The 24,889-nt window shown below is 40.4% G+C and overlaps 1 long non-coding RNA gene across 1 annotated transcript; it reads right to left on the bottom strand.

Moving 5' to 3' along the window:
* Nucleotides 1-524: 524 nt before the first annotated feature.
* On the bottom strand, nt 525-14,213 carry LOC125485927. The gene is made up of 3 exons (XR_007264632.1): nt 14,142-14,213; nt 2,972-3,289; nt 525-605 (listed from the first exon to the last, which is right to left on the bottom strand). It is a non-coding gene; the product is annotated as an uncharacterized LOC125485927 (long non-coding RNA).
* Nucleotides 14,214-24,889: the final 10,676 nt, after the last annotated feature.

Consider the following 24,889-nt stretch of genomic DNA (forward strand, 5'->3'; position numbering starts at 1 on the left):
AGCTGAAGTGTACAGAGAAGAATGGAAACAGCCAGAATTGTACTGAAATCCTCAAGTCAGAAGGTGACTCAATAGCAGATGGGCTGAGGTAGCGTTGTTGTTCTTGGAATTGCTGAAGGGCACATAAATGACATTCCTGTATCTCATCATGACTGTGAGTATATCAACATGAATCACACAGGATGTATTTTTGGTGTTGTTTTTAAGATGTAAAATGTAACTGGGTGAAGAGTATCGATGATAAGTTGCAAATGAAATTTGGTGGTCGTTGCGGTATGGACATTTAAAACATAACTGGAAGGATTTCTGAGTGCTTTGAATGGGATATCAACGTGTAAGGTTGTGTGAGGAAATACATGAGCGCTTTGACCATCTATTTTGTTTAAGGTACTGGTGGATAGCTTTACCAAAAATGATTTATTTAAGTATGATGCTTTGTAATTATGTGGCAATGCCTCTGGGACCTTGAAAGCAGTGACTTACGAAAAGGGTGCCCTGATATGTCAAAATGGAAATCGTCCTTCTCTCCTACAGCTTTCCATTGCACGTTAGTTGTTGCATCTACACATTTGAATGTTTCATCCATCTCTTGCTCCACCATATCCCTATACAAAAAGACAACAACATTTGGCTACCATTAATCTTTTAATGCCCTTTTAAATGAATACCACAACCATTTAATTAGTTTCAGAATCATCAGATTTCCAATCACAAATCTACAAATCCGTACTATCAGGGAGAGTTTGCACCCATTTTGGGCTCTATCTCAAAATATTCAATGCGGTTGTCCTTGCAGAACGCAGGGAGATGTAAAATTCAGACATTAACATTTCACTTGCATCAGTGGAATTTAGAGGAAAGCTGTGTTGGAATCTATGAGGAAAGATTAAAATAAATGCTGCACACATGGGTGAATAATGATGCTACCTATAATTTTACTTGACAATTTTGATCTAGAAATATGATTTTGACCTTTAAACATTAATCAAATTATAATTCTCATGTTAGCTCATAGGAAAGATGCCCTTCTAGGTGTGTTAGTATCCCATGCAGACCAAGAGGCTTTCTGTCTTAATGCCTAACTCTGCTGAGAGAGCTCATCGAAGCCAAAGCGCATGAATGGTATTACAATGAGCTGCAGTGTCCAACAACAAGGAAGACCAGGTAGAGTGATGTAAAACTGCAAATTGTACATATATGGAGGATATTTGATGGGAACAAGTTTGAGTTTGGCTGTAATACATTGTCTATTCATGTTTTTGATTCGCTCATGGAGTGCCAGAGAGTTGTTTACAACTTGGGAACTATGTCTCATAATGAGTTAGTGCCTTTGGGTGAGAAGGGCTGAGGGCCCAATCTTAACCAGAATCCCTCAAAACAAAAGGATTCACTTCACACTTTTCTTCCGAGTTCCTTCAAAAGAAGGTCTCACAGGCAAAATATTCTAAATTGCGCGGCTACCTTGTTGATACGACTCCTGTCTTACCCTTTAAATCCATCCTTGCATCGGACAGAATTTAATGCCCTCTGCAGGTGTGAGATTGGAGGTGTGGGGGTGTTGTTCAGGCAGGAGACTGCCAGGTGGAGACTGTGCCATCTTCCCAGCTCTGACTCAATTAAGCCTGTGGTGGGAAGCTCAGTGGATGGCCTTCCACCCTTGCTGGCTTCCAATTGAAGTCCGTCACTGAGCCTCATCATGTCACCGCTGGTCATTCGACAGGTGGGATAGTCACTAAGAATGCGGATCCTCTCAAAGTGGCTTGCAGGCTCCCAGGGGGTGTCCCTCTTGCAGCGCAGCCTCACTTACCTGTGGCATGAATCCTTTGGTGATCCCTGGTACATTGCCAACACTATCACCACTCCTCTGGTGCTGCTGCCAACAATGGCAGCCACCAACCCCCATTTATCTGCTGCTCTTGTGGGCAGGATCTCAGGAACTGGTGTCCTTGATCTCAGAGAGGCGCTCCAACTGACCATTTGTGTGTCTGTGAGGCACTGATTTCGACAGATCCTCTGCCACTCTCCAAATGCTGAGCAAGAATCCTACCACCTCGATTACTTGCTGCCTTAAGAGTTCAAGCAACTCTTAGTCCAATACCTTCATTTCCTTTAACATCCTTAATCTGTTTCAGTCACAGCCTCTGAGATATTTGTATCCAGCTTGTCTTGCCTTAAATAGTTGAGACTACATTCATAGCCTCTTGTCTAATGATCCAATTGAATAATACTGAAAAATAATGGATTCAAATGTTATAAAAAAACATGAAGCCGTGTTAAATGTATTCTCTTGACAAACCAAATATAGCTGAAAACGTTTCACAGGGAGCCACCTTCGGACTTATCCCCAATTGGCAAGGTAAAAGCCCAGAATGTCAGTTTTTTTCTTACTTAAAACAGTCGGTGCAGAACGTTGTGTGAAAGTTTATCAGATTGCAGCCTGCAACTGGTGCAGGTGTCTGCTGGCCAGTTTTGATGAAATGGCCCTGAATTTGAGGTCAAAATTATCGTGGAACTGTCAGCATTCTCCATTTATGTTTCAGTGGAATTCTGGGAATCTGCACATGTACACTTCAAAGTGGAAATTCAGGCATTTCTGCCAATTGTTTTACATTTTCTCAGAGAGTATACCGTTGAAGTCCCCACCAACCGTGCCCAAATAGAAATGATTGAACATGCAAGAAGTTGCCTTCTATCATCTAAGTTTCACTATAATAAAAACCTTGAATAATTTGAACCTTGTTGAATGAGGTGTAACTGGTGTATTAACTTTATATTTATGGTTGAATTGTTACCTTGCTCCTGAAGGACTTTGTGTAATGTCAAATATTTTATAATGATAAATATTCCACATTAAAATAATAACTCTATAAAAAGTTATGACATTTCAGCTTCAACTTTAATCCCACCTGTATATCTCAATTTGTTCTCTGTAAAATGTAATTAAAACTGAAGGATAATCAGTGTACTTTACCTCCTAGTTTGTTGTCTATGAGAATACTTCAATGTGATTGGTTGTTTGCCCTGCTTCATTGCATCACAGTTGCTTAGCACCAGGCAATCCCCCTGATTTAGTTCCAGATTCAAACAAATGTCATGAAAAGGGAAATCCATGACACAGAGTTTGCTTGTTATTTTTGGGCAGCTGTCCTTGAGGTCGTGGTGAGCCACTGTTGCTTCATCGCTGATTGCAAAATTCCACTCTTTACTGCACGTTCCCATCTATAATGTTACAGTCTTTTTCAGACTCGGCCTTTTAACCCTGTTCCAAATTCATCAAATCAAATGGCAACTAAATGTAGGAAAAAAAGAGACCACTGTTTTAAAATATTTGGCAGCGACAGATTCCCATAAACAAGGGAAATTAAATGTTGATTAAATAGTAGTAAGATACCACTAACCAAAATTGTCCTGCACACTACTAAAGAGATATTGAAAGCAGCAGAAAAGTTACAGGGAAGAAGAACAAAGTTCATTTATGAAACTGTGTAAGCAACAAAAGGAATAAACAAGTCAGGCAAGTCAAAGGCATTAAATACTTCCAAATAATTTGTATTGTAGTACAGGACAAACTTTTAAATAATTAAGCAGCCACAAGGCACATAAATCAGCTGATTAAAGGCACATTTATCAAACATAAGATTGCTATCTGAAGCAATCCACTCCCACTCAGTACAATTCAGGCACTGAATTAATCCAGATTCAAAATATAGATAAAAGTTTTCAAGAGAAAAATAACTAAAAATCACACACAAAGCTGGAAGAGCAAGAGCCCCTCTTAAGCAAAATGTTTTCTCTCTCCCCCACCATCTCCCACCACTGACACTCCAATTTTAGAAATTGGACTCTGGCTGATCAGCAAATTCATGCTTTTAAAAGTTATTGGCAGTTTTTAAACAACATTTCTTTACATTATAAATCAGAAAACACCTTTGCACCCTAAAGTTAATCATTTATATGTGAAGCTATCACAGCTAAAATGTCATAATCTGTTCTTACCTCACTCCTCCATGCAGTAACAACAGTCATTCAAATAACTTTGCCAACAAATCTCATATGAAACTCATCTAACTTCACCACAAGGCTTGATATGGTATATTCTACTTTAAAAATTTGTACAGCAACTGACGCCATATTTGTGTAATAATATATTCAAACAGCATTAACTTTATACTGAGTTAAAGGAGAAACTTACACTCATATAATACATTCCCATCATGTCCCAAAATACTTTAAAGTCAATTAATTACTTTTGAAGTGTGGTCACTGTTGATATTTAGGCAAACATTTAAGCCACTTTCCGCATAGATGGACCAATAAAATAGCAATAAGGTCAATGGTTAGATAATTGTTACAAAAAGAGATATTGCCCTTAAAACTCAACAGGTCTGGCAACATCTGTGGGGAGAAAGCAGAGTTAACGTTTTGAGTCAGGTGGCTCTTCACCTGATGAGTTTTGCCGGCAGTTTCTGATTTTGTTTCAGATCTCCAGCATCCGCAGTTCTTTGTTTTATGCCAGACAATCTTATTTATGTGGTGTTAGCTGGGTGAATAACTTTTTGGCCCCAAATCAAGGAGGCTCCCAGTTCTTTTTCAAATAATGCCATAGGATCTTGACCATCCACCTAAACAACTGAGCAGGGCTTTCATTTAACATTGCATTTGACTGACAGCACACCTGACAGTGTAGCATTCCTTCTGTACAGCACTGATGTTGTTAGTTGAGATCTTGTGTTCAGTCCTGCAATGGGGCTTGACACTGTGACTTGCCTCAGCCCCCTCCCAGCCAATCTCACACAGTTACTAACCATACTTGATTTGGCATCAGATCATTGTGAATTTCCTTTTGCAAGATGAGGGGCCTATTTGTTTGTTATGAATCTAATTGCAGAGACTAAAAGCAGTTTTGAGTTATTTTTGCAATTACGTAATATGAGGCTTCATCATTGTGAGATTTGCAAGGCAGACATTTCTAATGTCAGCTTCTACAGCTCTCTGTATCTTTCTCATCTCACAGACGCAGCGAGGTGAAATCATTAATATAAAAAAAGTGCACTGTTAGTACAAATAATTGCTGCAGTTAAGGCAAATTACTAGCACTGCCACAGACCATGGAAACATTAAGTATGGGCTTCTGAGAATCTACTGTACTTTTGATAAAATTTAGAGACATTCAGGCAAGGCACGTAATGGAAGTCAATTAAAGTGGTAGACCACAATCCTTGGAGCAATGCCACTGTCTGAATTATTTTGTACACCCTCTGAATAGGTTCTGTGTTAAAACATATAATATGGGATCCCTTCGGTTACCAATAACATTGCACAAAAAGATGATCACGTGATAGTGGATTAATATATGAGAGAATGGAGCCACCTGTGGTACAGACGTGAACTGCATGGCTCAGCGCAACGTAGCTTAACTCTTTAGTCATGTTTAGAGTTGAGAATGGGTATACTTCCTCTCCAAACAAATGGACAAGTCTGATTTTCAAAGAAAGAATTTCTAAAACTTTGGCATACGGGAATATTTTACTCTTAAAGAATATTTTCTTCATCTCACACAGCTGGCACTTCCGTTTAGAGTTTCAAACATTTATCAACATCAACTATTATGAAAAGACCCATTAGATAAATCAGTCTATAGATTGCTGCATCACTGGTTAACTGTGGATTACTGGATGTCTGTTAGAGTTAGCCTGTTCCACGTGTATTTTGCTGTTGTCAGTCTGTGGGGAAATGTGCCGGCTTTTATTTCCCAAAAAGCATGCCAAGCCAATCGAAAGTGAGGAGTGCCATTCCTGCTCATTATCCACAAATTGCAAAAAAGAGGTTATTCAACACCTGAAACAACACCAGGAAATGTAAATGTTTATCGGAACCTAAACGGTGCAGAATCGGATATTACAAAGTGAGAGAAGTCTGTTTTATGAGCCAGGTGCTGCCTGGATTGCTACAAACAGTCAATGAAAGGTTCCAGAGGCACGAGGTATCGCAGGAGCACATTGAAAATAGGCTACATCTTTCTGCACAGCTCCTCATATATAATGTCCACACTGACATTAGAAGTCAAAATCCTCTTTGGTAAATCCAAGACTCATTCTGCAAAGGAGCTTGAATATAACATGGGCAGAATCAATGATTCCTTGGAATAAAATCAGAAAGACAGAGTGTGACTCTTCTTCAGAACTCTGAAGAATGAGTTAAAAAGAATAGTTATTATACCAGAAATGTTAACTCTGTTTCCCTCTCCACAGATACCGCCAGACCCGCTGAGTTTCTCCAGCACTCTGTTATTATTTCAGATTTCCAGCATCCACAGTATTTTACTTTTATTTATGAGTCCCTGGTCCCTATTAAGCCAGCAGGCCTTTAGAATTGCATTGCTAGCAAGAGGCTTCCAGTGACAAAGGTGAACTGTAAACTAGTGGATACGCCTGTGGACAGTAAACCCATTGACAGGTGTCTCCAGCAGCTAGCCTGGAAGCAGCCCGACATATACACATTGTGAACTGCATTAACTTCAATGGCCAAATGTGGTGAGCCATGCATATTGTCTTGAAGTTGTCCACATGAAGATGGCACCATATTACCACTAGGTCCCTGCAAAACCTTAGCTCCTTTGGATATGCGTCTAATCTTATCACCAAGTAACAGTGCCTAATGCAGCAGACCAACTATTCGACAGCAACAACATGCATTTATATAGTGCCTCTAATGTATTAAACCTTCCAAGGTACTTCAAAAGAGCATAATTATTTTTTAAAGACCCTGAACCAGCTGGCAGTATCAGGACAGCTGACAAAAAGATTGGCCAATGGTACATTTAAAGTAGCATCTTACAGAAAGAGAAGGAGAGAAGAGAATGTATCTGTTGTGATGCCAACCAGTTTGTGGTTGGGGTCATTTACTGTCACCATCCTCTTTCCTTGAGTGGCTCTAAGCACTGAGATTTTTACACGTGTGAAGGAAAATCACTAGAGAGGCTTAATGAAAACAGATTCTTGTCTTTATCAAGGTGTAGTTTAATTATTGATCAATAATGAATGATATCATAATCCTTATTGAATGATAGCAATCAGGTACAAGTCATATCAGTAAGGTAAACAATGTTATTAAGATTTTCAGGAGACCTAGCATATAGATTTTTCATCTACAGGATTCCAATCTTTCCCACACCAAAGTCCACATGACACCATCAGATTATGTGATACTAATTACAGTCTTCAGCATTAACCCTTTCAAGCCTATTATTTATTTATTTTTAATTTAACCTATTTTTTTCTAATCAACCTATTCAGAGATGTTATTACACACCTCTGGAGTAGGTGAGACTTGCAACTTAGATGGTCCTCCCAGTCCAGGGGCAGGGACACTACCACACCATCACAAGAGGGACCCAAGACTACTGCACCTAGTGTTCCCAGATGGTATCCCATCCAAGCACTAACCAGGGCTGAGCTTGCTTAGCTTCCAAGATCAGGTGTTTTCAGACTAGTATGGTCTTAGGCCATTACATTATACAACATTATAGGGAGGGGATTCTAGAGTTTAGGTTCTTGGTGACTGATTGTCAACTGCCAAGAATCCAACGATTGAAATTAAAAATATACCAGAGGCCAGACTTGGAGGAGCAGAAAGAATGTTTGGGAATAGAAATGGTTCTTGGCAGAGAAATGAGGGGGGGGGGGGGGGGGGTGGGGTTGCGGTGGGTGGTGTTGGTGGTAGTGCTGCTATGGAGGGATTTCCTAACAAAAATGGGAATTTTAAAATCCTGGCCTTGTCAGCTGTTTTTGGTCAGTGAGCACAGGGCAGTGGGTGAATGAGAATTGATGTGGTTTCAGACAGAAGCTGCTGTTATTTGGATGGTTCGTGTAGGATGGGGATGGGAGGATGGGGGATGGGAGGCTGTTGAGGAGAGCACTTGGCAAGATGGGAGCTAAAAGACAGATGAGCTGAGATGGGTGTGGAGGTGCCAGCTGGTTGCTATTTTATTTCCAAGCAACAGAACTCACCCTCTGCAGTTACAGCCACAAAGATGACTATCTTGTGATGGTTGGAATATGGAACAGCCTTCATTGTGAAAGACCTCTGTTCCCAGCGACACTGACTTTAATTACTTCCACAGTAGTCTCAAACACTCAAGAACCAAACTGGAGTCACAAGAATCTCATTTGGCACAAAAACACACAATCTGGAAATGTACATTAATCAGAACTCCCAAAAATATCCACCTTAGTCTCACACCATTAGTGCTAGCATCAGTGTCATCACCAGCAATAACTTCGACAATACCAATATAAATCGCGTATATTTATGTAGAGACATCACTGCAATAAAATGACCCAAAGCACTTCATACGAGTATTAGAAAACAAAATAAAGTACAGAGCAATATACATCATTATTGGTCATCTAACTATACGACCAAAAGATTGGTCTCAGAGGTAGTTATTGAAGTACCATTACTACTTTAATACATTTGCAACATAATGTTTTAAAGAGGTAAAGCTACGTTTGTGCTTTTGTTATTCTTTGTTCATTTTAAAGCTAATTTTCATAGCTAGAGTGAGTAAACCTATTAAAACTGGTATACAGACTGCACAGCCATCGAAAGGTTTTGTCGAAAGAACCTAAGGACATTTCAAATGCTGAAAATCATTTCTTCAGGGTCTTGTGGGGATGCCTGCTTTGGTTGATCAGCCACACAAATCAAATAGTCCTCAATCAGCATGGGTCACCAATTTTGGTCTATCAAAATGCCAACTATTATTAACAAAAACACCAACTTGTATTTATAAAGCACATTTAACATTGATAAAGTGAGGGAGGGATGAGACAGCCAGAGTGCCGCTATCTGATACTTTGTGTAACTCTACTGAGTTTGCAGGTCTTCCCCTGAAGAGGCCAGTGTGCATGGTAAATTGAATCTAATCCTCAGGCCACATAGTGAGATGACAAGTATCTCTTCATATTGTTCAGTTTCATTTTTGTTTTATAATGCTTTTAAGAAGGATCTAGTATTACCCTAATATCATTATATAACTAAATTATTGCCTGGATTTTCAACCAACATTTGGATAGTCAAGGTCTGATTGGGAGTGGTCAGCATGGATTTGTGTGTAGGAATTCATGTCTGACAAATCTATTAGAGATTTTCAAAGAGGTAACCAAGAGGATAGATGAGGGTAGGGCAATGGATGTTGTCTATATGGACTTTAATAAATCCTTTGACAAGGTCCCATATGGCAGGCTAATCATGAAGGTTAGGCAGCATGTGACCCAGGGAGAGCTAGGTAATTGGATTCAAAATTGGCTCGATGGTAGGAATCAGAGGGTGATGGTTGCAGGTTGTTTCTTAGACTGGAAGCCTGTGACTGGTGGTGTGCCACAGGGGTCATACTAGGACGTTTGTTATTTGTTATTTACATAAATCATTTAGATATGAATGTACAAGGCATGATTAGTAAGTTTGCGGATGATAGAAAATTAGGAGGTATCGTTGATAGTGAGGAAGATTATCAAAAATTACAGAGGGATCTTGATAAGAATGGGAAGTGGGCTGAGGATTGGCAAATGCAATTCAATACAGATAAGTATGAGTTGTTGCACTTTGGAAAGTCGAACCAAAGTAGGACTTATTGAGTAAATGGTAAGGTCGTGAGGAGTGTTGTGGGACAGAGGGACCTGGGAGTACAAGTACATAGTTCGTTGAAAGTGGCATCACAGGTGGATAGGATAGTAAAGAAGGCATTTAGCATGCTGGCCTTTATCGGTCAAGGCATTGAGTATAGGAATTGGGACATTATGTTACAATTATATAAGTCATTAGTGAGGCCACACTTGGAGTATTGTGTACAGTTTTGGTCACCCTGTTATAGGGAAGACATAGTTAAAGTGGAAAGCGTGCAAAGAAGATTTATGAGGGTGTTAACAGGTGTAATAAGACTGAGTTATAGGGAGAGGTTGGTAAGGATAAGACTTTATTCCTTGGAACATAGGAGAATGAGGGGTGACCTTACTGAGGTGTATAAAATCATGAGGGGCATCAATAAAATGAATGCATATAGTCTTTTTCCCAGGGCTGGGGATTTGAAAACTGGAGGGCATAGGTTTAAGGTGAGAGGGGAAAGATTTAAGAACGACTTGAGGGGCAATTTCTTCATGCAGAGATTGGTGCATATATGGAGTGGGCTACCAGAGAAAGTGGTTGAGGCAGATACAATAGCAACATTTAAAAAGCTTTGGATAGATACATGAATGGGAAGGGTTTAGAGGGATATGGACCAAATGCGGGCAATTGGAACTGGCTGAGCGGGCACCCTGGTCAGCATGTGCCAGTTTGGGCTGAAGAGCCTGTTGCCATGCTGTGTTACTCTATGAATCTATCTCAGAAAGACTGCGAGATAATATATAAACATGTGATGCTCGAATCGTCTGCCATTCAGTCAGTCATTCAGAGAACAAACAGACTGATAGTCAATCTACTAGTCAGCTATGAATGAAATATAATAAAAATTGAAGTAAGTGTGTAACCCAGACTCTATATGTAAGACTGAGATGTCATATTAATGTACACCATTACATTTTAACAAACTTCTAGATATCTGATTCAATAAGTACCAGACCGTCTTCAGTATGTTATTTTTATGTCATTTAGTTAATGTATAGAAAACCACAGTTACACCCTGACAGTAAGTGAGTACTAGAAGCTGGTGACAGCAAGTTGGTATTGAAAGCTGAAAGGCAGTTGCAGTTATAAAAAGTTATCTTCCCTACAGTCACCCATCACACATCTGAGCACAGCTGAACTGCACATTTAACAACCAAGACTAAAGGCTACCACTGTGCTGGAACAACAAACGTTTGAGGTTCTCTCTTTTTCTGTGAAAGAGAAAACGCAAAGCCACACCTGATCTGATTTAAAAATCATGAAGTATAAATGCACTGATGGACAAGTCCAAACTATTAAAGCAATCATTGTGAAAAATGCAGAGAGAAAATATGGAGAAAAGACTTTAAATCTCAAAAGGGCAAATCCTGTGTGCAGACATGAATTGATTCTGACATCATGCTTCTTATGTGAAAAGAAGAAGTGCATGTATCATCACTGCCACAGTTTTTGGGCATGAATGCCCTGTACGCTTTTAAAGCAGCAACATCTAAAGCAGCATTAAGGACAGAAACAAAAAAAAGTTAAGAGAAGCCAAAACAAATACCAAACAGAAAAAGCATGACACCACAATATAGATAGTTACTCTGACATTTTCAAAAAACACAACAAGAATAGAAGCAAACATCTGAACATGGAGTGGATCTTGAGTGATAATCTGTCAGAACTTCAAACATTCAATGCAAGAATTAATCTTCTCTTTATAGACCAACTGATTGCAGACAATAGTGGACGGGCAGACATACCATTTGTTGCTTGGGAAAGTTAGGTGTTGAGAGGAATGAAATCCTCCAGCTTTTTGGGAGATGATCACTAAGATACAGGCAAAGATTTTCCAGCGTCTAGAAAATCACACTCAGGTTAGAATTAATTCCAGATTATATATTCTTGAGGTCATGTCATGTTGCCAACAGCCAGTGAAAACATTAACCAATACGTAGGCAGATGCTGACACCAAAGTATGAGATGTAATTTCACTGAAGCTAACCTAGTTAAAAGCTGATGGAATTGGTCATTATCTATACCCTTTCAAATCTTTCTGAAAAGCATTCTGTACAACTATAAGGCTGATCAACTCTTATGGCAATACAGCAGCTGTCAACAGCATCAGCAAAACATTTAAATTTTTCCCCAGGATGACAACATTTAAAATCCCTCTCAGATTATTATTTGGATTACCTATTAGCCAGGACATATTCCAAATCCCACAGATTTTATCAAAAGGAAACTACACGGCTGCCTCTGTATCAGATGAATGGGGAAAAATTAAACATACACATGGCACAAAACTACTTCAGTGCATGATACAGCAGTCTTGTTTTCAACAGCAAAAAATATCAACTTGGCCAAATCAACATCTTCAGATCACTTTATTTGTCACATGGTATCAGACCTGGTTGTACCAAAACAGAAGACCTACAAGAGTCACCTACACTACAAAACAAAGACGACTTACAAAAGTGTCTCAGTTTCTTCAACCCTTTATCCCTGTATATCATGAATTTTTCCGTAAAAGAGTCTCCTCCTCAAGACTTGTTCTGCAAAGATACACCATACCTGTGACAGAAAGATCACAAACATACCTTACAATCTTTCAAACAAGCCTTACATTTAGGCAAATGTATCATTCAACATTACACTCTCTCCAAGCTTTCCAAATTGAAATTAGGATGATATGCCTCTTGCAGTTAGTTCCAGAATGTTCAGCTCTTCCAACATAGAAAGGAAAACCATCACTTCCAGTTTTCAGAATACTAAGGTTTCATACATATCTATTCAGCAAGTACTTCATTGATCATACTGACCACAGATCACTGGAAATGATCTATCAAAAAACTTGCACAAGTGCACCTCCATGACTATCATTCTAACATCTTGGGAGCTTTTGGCAAAGGCACTACATAAATGCAAATTGAAACTATAATGTAATCCCAAGGAACTCCACAAGAGTGTTAGAGAATAAAACATGAAACTGAGCCACACAGGAAGATTTCAAGATAGGTTTAGTGATAAGTTTAAAAGAATATTAAAGGAGGGAAAAGAAATAGAGAATCAAAGATGTTGACGGTAGAAATTCCACATTTTACAGTCCTGACAGCTGAAGTCCTGGCCACCAATGATGAGACAATGAAAGTCAGGGATGCTTCAGATGCCATGACTGAATTCAAGATAACTGGATACCAAGCTACACTGAAGTGCTGGTGAACTTCAGCAAATGGATGCCCTTGATTGACTCAGATCTAAACTTACTGCCTGCTGCACTGCTATTGCCATCCACAATCAGACTGTTTACTTATGGTTTGCACAAGATCACATAAAACAGGACAGATCAATAGCAACACCTCGGTAGGTTACAGACTGAGGAATGGCTCAAAATAACGTTTTGAAATTTAGAACTTGCATTTTCAGTGAGTGAACCCCAGAAAAAAAGTATGAATTTGCAAAAGGTAGCCAACTCCAGTCACTGAAGTTTTAAAATCTTTTAAATTCAGTCTTACACAACAACTTGATTTGAGTGTGACTGACAAATTTTCACAGCATTTCAGTAATGTCATCACTATAATCTAGCAGCCACTTTATCTGATCAAATTGGCCCTAAGAAGTTGCCTGACTATTCAAGGACTGAAGCAGATCTCTTGAAGAAGCTTGTATCCATGATTTCTCACAGGTAGCAGTGCTGAACAGAAACTAAACACTTGTTTTCAGTCAGAAAGAGGGCTTGTTACTATTCAGTGCTCAGCTGCACATTGAGTCATAGAAACAGACCCTTTGGTCCCACTCGTCCATGCCGACCAGATAACATAACTTAATCTAGTCCCATTTGCCAGCATTTGGTCCATATCCGTCTAAACCCTTCATATTCATATACCCATCCAGAAGCCTTTTAAATGTTGTAATTGTACCACCTTCACCAATTCTTCTGACAGCTTATTCCATACATGTACCACCCTCTGCGTGAAAAAGTTGCCCCTCAGGTGCCTTTTAAATCTCTCTGCTCTTTAAATCTTTAAACCTATCCCCTCTAGTATTGGGCTCCCCTATCCATGCTCTTCATGATTTTATAAACCTCTGTAAGGTCACCCCTCAGCCTCTGATGCTCCAGGGAAAATTGCCCCTGCCTATCAGCCTCACCCTACAGCTCAAACCCTCCAACCCTGGCAACATCCTTGTAAATCTTTTCGAAACCTTTCAAGTCCAAATGCTGGCTGCTGAGTGTTTCAGGAGGCATGTAGGAGTAAGTAGTAGCCTTCAGTCAAATTACATGAAATAGGACAGAGTATGTAAACTTACAAGACAGGCATGTTTTGTACTAAAACGGCATCAAAAACCTAAAGGGTTAAATATTGTGGCCTTAAGGATCAACAGTGTGTACAGATCAGAGTAAATTCCATTTGCCTTCTTAATTACTTGTTGTACCTGATTGCTAATGATTTGTGTTTCATACACTTTTATACCCAGAGCCCTATGATCTGCACCTTTTTGTAGTCTTTTTCTTTCAGATAATAGTCTGCCTTTGGATTCTCCCGACCAAAGTGCACAGCGTCCTGTGTTTAATTCAGTTAAAACATGGTGTAGTTTCTACTAGTTCTGGTACAAACCAGCTGAAGGTGCAAAGACAAAACACTGGAGCATGCAAAGTATTTCAGTGGCCTGTTTCTTTAAATCGTTCTGCAGCATGCTTCATTTTGGCTCCTCATGCCAGAGTTTACAAGTGGCTTGGAGAGGAGTTGGTGGCATGGCACAGCTCTACACCGTGTTATCTCAGATTCTCCAGCATCGGCAGTTCCTACTATCTCTGCATCTCTGTACAGCTGGGACCAGAAGAAACAGAAGGAATCAGCTGCCAGTTGCCAAGACTAGTACACAGTTCAAACATGTAGAACATAAGCTGCAGCTGGACGCCCATGAAAAGCATTATCTCTTAAAGGAGCCCCCAAATTACTGGTGAGCCCAGAGCCTCAGCCGCTGTAAATCCAATCCAGTTTATAAATTGTCTCATGCTCTGTGCCAAATCCACAATAAACCAGAAAAGCACTGAAGAACTCTAACTGAATATTGAGGCAAATGCCAGCACTTCATTAAAACAGTTTTGCAGTTCTGTGGTTAGATTAACTTGAGTTTTACTTGTTATCATCAATGGATATCACCACTGTTATTGTGACTATATTGCTAAAAGCCATAGTGCAACTTTCTCATTGTGTGTTGACACAATTAAAGTGGTGCTCACCTACTCCAGAAAAGAAGTGTTTTCTGTGAACTCACCTCATTGCTCCTTGGCCGTTATAACAAACACACACCAGCCTTTCTTGGTAATTCATTCTGCTTCATACTCCCACAGAGAAAGTCCTTCAATAAATAACAAGAAAAATTCCCTGTCAACAAATACTGTATTTCAGAGAAACAGCTATCAAAGCAAAATAATAGAAATGTGTGGGGCTCATTACACTTTAAATTCTTTAAAAACACTCTACAACTATGCCAAATGCAACACTATTTTAATTTAGTCCCCTCTCCTAATCTCTCACCTTACCTTTCCTCAATTTTTTTGTTGCCTTTTGGGCAGTGCAATTTAGATAAATGTGAGGTATTGCATTTTGCTAAGGCAAACCAGAGCAGGGCTTATACACTTAATTGTAGGGCCCTAGGCAGTGTTGCTAAAGAAAGAGACCTAGGGGTGCAGGTGCATAGTTCCTTGAAAATAGAGTCACAGGTAGGCAAGGTGTTGAAGAAAGGATTTGGCATGCTTGCCTTTATTGGTCATAACATTGAGTATAGAAGTTGGGATGTCATGTTACAGTAATACAGGACATTGGTGAGGCCATTTTTGGAATACTGCATACAACTCTGGTTACCCTTCTATAGGATGGATGTTGTTATCCTTGAGAGGGTGCAGAAAAAATTGACAAGGATATTGCTGGGACTGGAGGATTTGAGCAATAGGGAGAGGTTGAACAAACTGGGGATTTTTTTCCCCTGGAGTGTTGGAGGCTTAAAGGTGACCTAAGAAGGTTTATAAAATCATGAGAGGCACGATAGGGTGAAAAGCCAAGGTCTTTTTCTGAGGATGGGGATGCCCAAAACTATGGGACATAGGTTTAAGGTGAGAGAGGAAACATTTAAATTGGACTTGGGGGGTAACTTTTTACACAGAGGTGGTGCGTGGCTGGGAACAAGCTGCCAGAGGAAGTGCTGGAGGCGAGTACATTTACAACATTTAAAAGGCATCTCAATGGGTTTATGAATAGGAAGGGTTTAGAGGGATATGGGCCAAATGCTGGCAAATGGCACGAGGTCAGATTGAGATGCCTGGTTGGCGTAGATGAGTTGGACTGAAGGGTTTGTTTACATGCTGTATGACTCTATGACTATGAATCTATTTAATTAGAAACATTTAGTGGTCTGTAAGAGCATCTCTGGATGGTTAAAAAAAAAAACACCCGACCACTGCACCATAAGGGTTCCTTCCAATTAGACTTGTATGGTAGTGTAACTCTTCCTTCAAGTTAACACAGGCAGCCTGGCCTGCTGTGTTCCTCCAGCTCCACACTGTTATCTCAGACTCCAGCAGCGGCAGTTCTTACTATCTCTTCCTTCAATTTCCTGCTCTTTAGGTATAAGGGCAGGCGGACTCTAATAAACACAAGAGTTTCCCATTTCCATGAAGAATCTAGCAATTACAGAGGAGTGAAAAAGCACATAAGAGAAGGAAAGAGGGATTATAAAAAGAGATTGGCAGCTAACATAAAAGAAAATCCCAAAGTTATCTGTGGGCATATAAAGAGTTCAAAAATGGTGAAAGGCAGAGTAAAGCCTATTTGGGACCAAAAAAAGGATTTACACGAGGAGGCAAGGGGCATGGCTGAAGTGTTAAATGAATGTTTTAAATTTGTTTTACTAAATAAGAAGGTACTACACAGACCATGGTGAAACAGGAGGACATTCAAACACTCAAGATATTTAAAATTGATACAGATCTGTATTGATTAGGCTGTCAGTAAGGCACTGGGACCAAATAAGATGCATCCAAGTAAACTGAGGGAAGTGCGAATTGAAATTGTGCAGGTTGTGACCTAATTCTTTATCCTTCATTAGACTCAGGGTGGTGCCAGAGGATTCGAGAATTGCAAATGACACTTTGTTCAAAACAATTATAAGGATAAGCCTAGAAACTAGAGGCCAGTAAGTTTAACTTCAGAGGTGGGGAAATTACTAGAAACAATAATTTTGGACAAAATTTAGAGTTACATGGACAGCTGCAGCTTTATTAAAGAGAACCAGTATGGAATTCATAAAGGAAAATCACGTCCAGCTAACTGGCTGGAGTCTTTTGAAGAATTTCCAGAGAGGGTTAGCCAGGGTAATACTGGTAATGTCATGTATTTGGACTTCCAAATGGTATTTGATACAGTGCCATACAGCAGATTGGGAGAAAAGTTATAGATCATGGAAATATAATGCACAATGGTAACATGGACACAAAATTGGCTGAGTAACAGGAAAGAAAGAGTGATGGTTAATGAACTATAAGACCATAAGATATAGGAGCAGAATTAGGCTATTCAGCCCATTGAGTCTGCTCCTGCCTTCTTCCCATAACCCTTGATCGCCTTACCAATTAAGAACCTATCTATCTCTATCTTATATACACTCAATGATTTGGCCTCCACAGCCGTCTGTGGCAATGAGTTCCACAGATTCACCATCCTGTGGCTGAAGAAATTCCTCATCATCTCAGGTCTAAAGGGTCATTCCTTCACGCTGAGGCTGTGCCCTCAGATCCTAGTTTCTCCTACTATTGGAAACATTTTCCCCATGTCTACTCTGTCCAGGTCTCTCAGTATTTGTAAGTTTCAATAAGATCCCCCCTCACCCTTCTAAACTTCATCGAGTACAGACCCAGAGTTCTCAACTGTCCTCATATGACAAATCCTTCATCTCCAGGATCACTCTTGTGCACCTCCACTGGAACCCCTCCAATACCAGCATATCCCTCCTTTCATACAGGACCCAAAAAGGCTCACAGTGTTCCAAATGCAGTCTGACCAGAGCTTTATACAGCTTCGGCAATACATTTCTGCTCTTGCATCCTAGCCCTCCTGAAATGAATGCTACTATTGCATTTGCCTTTCTGACTATCAATTGAACCTGCATGTTAACTTTAAGAGAATCCTGAATTACGACTCGCAAGACTATTTGTGTTTCAGATTTCTGAAGCCTTTCCCTATTTAGAAAATACTCTACATCTCTATTCTTCCTTTGTGTCAGCTGCAAGTTTAGCAACAATGCCCTCAGTACCTCCAGATCATTAACATTAACAAGTGAATACTTGTGGTACCAAGACTGATCCCCGCACAACTCCACTAGTTACTGGCTGCCATCCCAACCCTTTTTCCTTACTCTCTGCCTTCTACCAGTCAGCCAATCCTACCCATGCCAGTACCTTGCCCCTAACACTATGGGCTCTGATCTTATTTTGCAGCTTCCAGAGTGGCACCTTGTCAAAGGCCTTCTGGAAATCCAAATAGATCACATCCACTGTCTGTCCTTTGTCTAACCTGTTCGTTACCTCCTCAAAGAATTCTAACAGACTTGTAAGGCATGACCTGCCATTGACGAAGCCATGCTGACCCAGCCCTATTTTACCGTGCACTTCTAAGCACTCTATAACCTCATCCTGAATAATGAACTCTAAAATTTTACCAACAACCTGAAAAAATCACCACCAATGTCTCTACAATCTCCTTCAGAACTCTTGGGTTGAGTCCATCTGGTCCAGGTGATTTTTATCCACCTTCTCCTTATTGAGGGCCACTACAATCACCTCTGCCTGTTGACTCTCTTGAAGTTTTGGTGTGCTGCTGGTGTCTTCCATCTTGAAGACTGATGCAAAGTACCTGTTTGGTTCCCCCTCCTCTGTTTCTCGTTACTACTTCTCCAACTTCACTTTCAGTTGGTGCAATGTCCACTCTTGCCTCTCTCTTAGCTTTTATGTATCTGAAAGATCCATTGCAATTTTCTTTTATGCTCCTAGCTAGCTTACTCTCATATTTTATCTTCTCCCTCCTTATTGCTTTCATAGAATCAAAGGATCAGACAATGCAGAAGAGGCTCTTCAACCCATCGAGTCTGCACTGACAAATGAGAAACACCTGACCTTCCACCTAATACCATTTACCAGTACTTGGCCTATAGCCTTGAATGTTATGACATGCCAAATGCTCATCCAGATACTTTATAAAGGATGTGGGGCAACTCACCTCTACCGCCATCCTGAACAACACATCCCAGGCAGTCATTACCCTCTGGGTGAAAAGGTTTTTCTTCATATCCTTCCAAACCTCCTGCCCCTCACCTTGAACCCATGTCCCCTTGTGACTGACCCTTCAATTACGAGGAACAGCTGCTCCTTATCCACACTGACCATGCCCCGCATAATTTTGTACACCTCAGTTTTCTCTGCTCCAACGACAACAACCCAAGCCTATCCAACTTTTCCTTATAACTTCAATTTTCCACCCCAGGCAGCATTCTGGTGGATCCTCTCTGCACCCCCTCCAGTGCGATCACACCCTTCCTGTAATATGTTGACCTGAACGGCACACAGTATTCTAGTTGTGGTCTCACCAAAGTGTTATACAACTGCAACATGTCTTCCCTGCTTTTGTAATCTATGCCTGGATTGATAAAGGCAAGTGATCCATCTGCCTTTTTCACCACCTCATTAACATTCCCTTCTGCCTTCATAGATCTAGGGACAAATATGCCATGGCCCCTTTATTCCACAGAAGTACCCAGTGTCATGCCATTGATTGAATACTGCCTTGAAAAAAGTTACTCCTTCCAAAGTGTAACATCTCACACATTTTAGGGCTAAATTCCATCAGCCACTTATCTGCTGATTTGACCATCCCATTTATATATTTTAGCCCAAGACATTCAAACTCACTGTTAATCACCAGACCAATCTTTGTGTTATTCACAAACTTACTAATTCAACATTGATGAAACACACACAACTATGTAATTTACGTAAATGATGAATAATAGAGGACCCAGCATAAATCCCCAGCACACGACACTGGCTTCCAGTCACTAAAGCAACCTTCTGTCATTACTCTCTGTCTCCTACACCTGAGACAGTTTAGAATCCACTTTATCAAACTATGCCACTCCCATATCCCATGTCCATTTGCCTCCTTGATAAGTCTCCTATGTGGGACCTTGTCAAAGACTTTCCTGAAAGCCATATAAACTACAGTAACTGCATTACCCTCATCTACACATTTTAGTTGTCCTCTGCTAGTTTTCAAAAGCTTCCCAATCCTCTGACTTCTATCCAATCTTCACCACATTATATGCTTTTTCTTTTGCTTTTACTCTATCCCTGACTTCTTTCATCAACCATGGTTGCCTCATCCTCCCCTTAGTATGCTTTTTTTGCCTCGGCATGAATTTCTGCTGTGCCTCCTCAATTACCCCCAGAAATTCTTGCCATTGCTGTTCCACCTTCTTCCCTGCTAGGTTCCCCTTCCAATAATTCTGGCCAGCTCCTCCCTCATGTCTTTGTAGTTACCTTTACTCAATTTTGATCCCATGACATCTGATCCAATCTTCTCCTTCTCAAACTGCAGGCATTGCAATTGAATTGCAAGGTCACTCCTTCTTAAGTGTACCTTCACCTTCAGTTCCCCATTCAATCCTACCTCATTACACATCACCAAATTCAGAACTGCCCATTCCCGAGTGGGTTCTACCATAAGTTGCTCCAAAAAGAAATATCAAAGACATTGGCACAAATTCCTTTTCTTTAGATCCGCTGCTAACCTGATTATCCAATCCACCTGTATAATGATCATTGTAATGGCACCTTTCTTACATGCCTTTTCTATCTCTTAATTTATTTTCTTCTCCACGTCCTGGCTACTGTTAGGAGGCATGTACACAACTCCCATCAGGGTCTTCTCTCTTTTGTGGTTCCTCAACTCTACCCCCACAGATTCTATGCCTTCTGACTATTGTTATCAAGCAATGGTTGACCCCCCTCTGAATAACTAAAACTGAAACATCTCAAGAAGCTCACCTTGCCTCATAGTCTGTTAAGCGAAGTGTAAAAAGTGGTATAACCTGCCTCTCACCTCCCAATCTGTTATAAAGGGGAGGTTAAATGAAATGAATTCCTGAAAGTCACTCTATAATCAACAGGTAAGACAGTGACAGGATAAGACACCCCAGTCAGAGCTCCCCTGTTCACCAGTTCCTTTTTCTTTTCTTCCTTTCGTTTCTTATCCTTCTCTTTTCTTATTTATTTTCTCTCCTCTCTGTGACAAGTCACAGCCAGAGACCGGGCAGGAGCAGAGCAAACAGGCTGTGTCCAAGAGCGGCAGCAAAGTGAGCACGGGCCAGAGCGACAGCAGCAAATCGAGTGTGGGCCAGGCCGAATTCCAGAGCGACAGAGGGGCCGCAACCCCAGAGTGAAGGAAGGGCCGAGACCCCAGAGTGAAGCAAGGGCCGAATTCCAGAGCGACGGAGGGGTCGCAACCCCAGAGTGAAGGAGGGGCCGCGATCCTGGAGCAATGGAGGGGCCAAGTCCCTGGAGCAACAGAGGAGTCGAGGTACAAACCCTGGTACAATGTGACTTACCTGGTTGCTGCTGAGTGCCAATGGGGAGCAGACTGGAGGCTGGAACGATGTGGGACAATTGCTGGACCTGGGCCTGACACCATGTGCTGAGCTGCTGTTGTCGGACTATAATTTAAATTTAAATTTAAATCCTTTTTACTGTGTTATAGCTATCTCTGTAAGTAAGGTTTATGTTTTCCTTTCATCCTCTTTGTATAACAACACTTCCTTTTTTATTCTATAAGATTTGTACCTAGGAACTTGTACTTACTTGTACCTAAGATGGCGCCATTAAAAGGCAGCCATTGTAAAAACTTTTCACTGTACTCCTATATTTCTGTACTGGAATACAAGTGACAATAAAGGATATTCTATATTCTATTCTATTTATCTAACTCCAACAGTGAACAAATTAACAGAACTACTAACAAACTGAACAATTCCCCCCTTAACTGCTAACTATTCCTGAATAAGATAAAATTCTAAAGATATGCTGTTCCAATAAATAAAAGTCACTCTTGTTTCAACCAAATTATATAAAAAAAACTTAAAACTTACTCTCTTTAAATTGTAGCCAGGATATGTCTTCTGGAATGTTTTGCGCCTTCTCCATTGTTTTTCAGTCAGGAACGGCTTTTTCTGTCAAATTCTTGTGTCAGGAATATTAACTAAGAGTGCAGCTGTACCTTTAGTCAGATGATGGTTTTTGGTGAGCTTAGAGAATTCTGTGACAGCCAGTGATTTTCTCTTTAGGGCTGTTGGTTGTTAACTCTAACAGATGGCAGTTGCTCTCATACCGATTTTTGAATGCAGTCTTCTTTTAGACACTTGATCATCTGTCAATGTCTCGCAATAAGATTGGTCCTAGGTTGTCAAAACCATCAGATTTAAATTTAATTGGATTTTATAGTTTCTAAGTGCCTGGTTTAAATTAATTGGCCAATTTTCAAACTGGTTGCCATAACAACAAAACAAACTACCGCCTGGGTTGTTAACTACACAGCTTTTTGATACAATGTTTCAACTTCAGGAGCTCTCTGTGTACCTGCCCATTGTTTAAAATCTCCAAGCTAGAAAAGCACATCATCTTTTAAAGGGATCACACACACTTCCCCCTTATCATTTTACAAACATCAAATACTCTACCCAACTTTGCAAGACTCTACATCACTTCTTGCTATCAATTTAATTTCATTTCTTACTGAGAAGATAATCTCACCCCTCTGACCATCTGCCTGTCCTTTCCATAGGATGTATATCATTGGATGTTCAGTTCCCATACATGATACTGTCTCTGTGATACCCACAATATTGTTCTTGCTAAAATTCAATCTGTACTACAAGCTCAATGGTACTCTTTAGGCTGGAGGAAGGTTTGTATTGGATTTCCCAGTGCTCAGTTTTGCAATGCTTGCTGCATCTGATACATATTAATGACCTAGACTTTAATGTACGGAACACAATTTCCAGATGATCTGAAACTTGGCAGCTTTGTAACATATGAGGAGGATAGCATGAGAAAGTGCAGAAGAAATTTATGAGAATGGTTCCAGGGACCAAGATCTTCAGTTATGAAGATATGTTGGAGAAGTTCGGACTGTCTTCCTTGGAGAAGAGGAATCACATAACCCATCGAATCTCTGCAGTGTGGAAGCAGGCCATTCAGCCAATTGAGCCCACACCAACCCTCCCACCCATAACCCACCCCATCCCTGTAACTCTGCATTTCCCGTGGCTAATCCACCTAGCCTGCGCATCCCTGGATACTATGGGCAATTTAGCATAGCCAGCCCACCTAACCTGCACATCTTTGGACTGTGGGAGCACCCAGAGAGAATGTGCAAACTCCACACAGATAGTGTGGGATTGAACCCGGGTCCCTGGCAATGTGGGGCAGCAGTGCTAACCACTGTGCCACCATGCCACCCAGAGGGAGGAGGAGGCCAAGAGAAGATCAGGAAGGGTCTGAACAGAGTAGATATAGAAAGATTGTTTCCGCATGTGAACGGATTGAGAATGAGAGGGTACAGATTTAGAGTAATTGGCAATAAAAGCATAGAAACACATAAATTAGGGCTGTTTGATCTTCCCAGCCTGCCCAACAATTAAATAAGATTATGGCTGATGTTTGTGTTTTGAATTCCACATTCCTATTTATCCCTGATAACCTTTGATTCCCTTGCCAAGACAAGAATCTGTTACATCTGTCTTAAAAATATTCAATAACCAGCCACCACCAAGTTCTGAGGCAGAAATTTCCAGCCTCACAAATCTCTAAGAGAACGAAAAGACCTTAACTGGCTTATTAGACATGTCAGGAAGACTCCATCTTCTGCCTTCCCTCTTCCCGTTCAGCAAGATGCACTATACAGGATGCCATACTTTTGTAATCTCCCGTGAACAGCAAATTCTAGTTCACATGTAAATTAAATAAGCAAGTCTAATTAATGGCAATACTGATAGGAGCAAATTCTGGGCCATTATTGTTTTAACATCCCTTTGTATGATAGAAGCAAACTGGTGAAAATAAGTTGCCTGGAAAGTAGCCGGTATCGTACAAATCCACATCAAATCTAAAGGCATTACCAAGAATACCACTACAACACTATTGCAAAACGTAGAATTATATATTGTAATCTCTCCAGACCACAAATCCAAAATTCCAAAACACTCATTATCTAGTTTTGATTTTAAGCAGACCCAAAAAACCTGTCATTCACAAAACTACAGTTTCTCATCAAACAGGCGTTATGATGTTTTTTACAGTTATTCTAGTGGTCATTTCTGCATGGAAGGGATGAGTAACAGCCTATGTCTGTTTCAGTGGGAAGACTACAGGGGAGAAAGACAAGCAATGCCAGGAAGAAATGGTAATTAATAGGGGAGGCAGAGACATCGTTGTACTGGACCGGTAATCCAGAGCCTTAAGATAAAGTTCTGGGGGCCATAGGTTCAAATTCCAGAATCCCGCTGGTGGTACCATTTGAATTCAATAATTTAGACTAAAAAGCAAGTACAAAGGTCATCATGTAACTACTTTTGATCGTCGTAAAAACATATAAGGTCCATATTTTAAATTTGGTTCACATACTCATGGTTAGGTAAATGCTAAAATTATTCTATAAACCAGAAATTCATTCCAAACACCATACAGGAGAGTTTTCAATGGTATCATGTTTTTAAATCAGTGTTCCTTTCAACCACTACATGTACTTTGGTTTATGGTGTTTGACAGATCAATTACGCTAATTTCTGATCTTTCCTTATTTGCTCAAATGTGGACAATGGTGAGGGCATCACTGGTGCCCTCATTGTCCTTCAACTAGGTAGCTTTCTAGGCTGTTGCTAAGGTCAGTTGCAGCCACATTTAGGCAGATTTCCCTGCAAAGATGCCATTAATAAACAAGGCAGGTTTTTAAACAATAACCATGGTCACCTTGGTTGGGACTCAAAGAATTGTAGGATCCCTACAGTGTGACTACAGGCCATTCAACCCATCAAGCCCACACCGATCCTCTGAACAGCATCCCACCCAAACCAACCCTCCTCAGCCAATTCCCTTAACCCTGCATTTCCCATGGGTATTCCACCTAACCTACACATC

The sequence above is a fragment of the Rhincodon typus genome, chromosome 24, assembly GCF_021869965.1.
Source record: "Rhincodon typus isolate 14 chromosome 24, sRhiTyp1.1, whole genome shotgun sequence".
NCBI lineage: Eukaryota > Metazoa > Chordata > Chondrichthyes > Orectolobiformes > Rhincodontidae > Rhincodon > Rhincodon typus.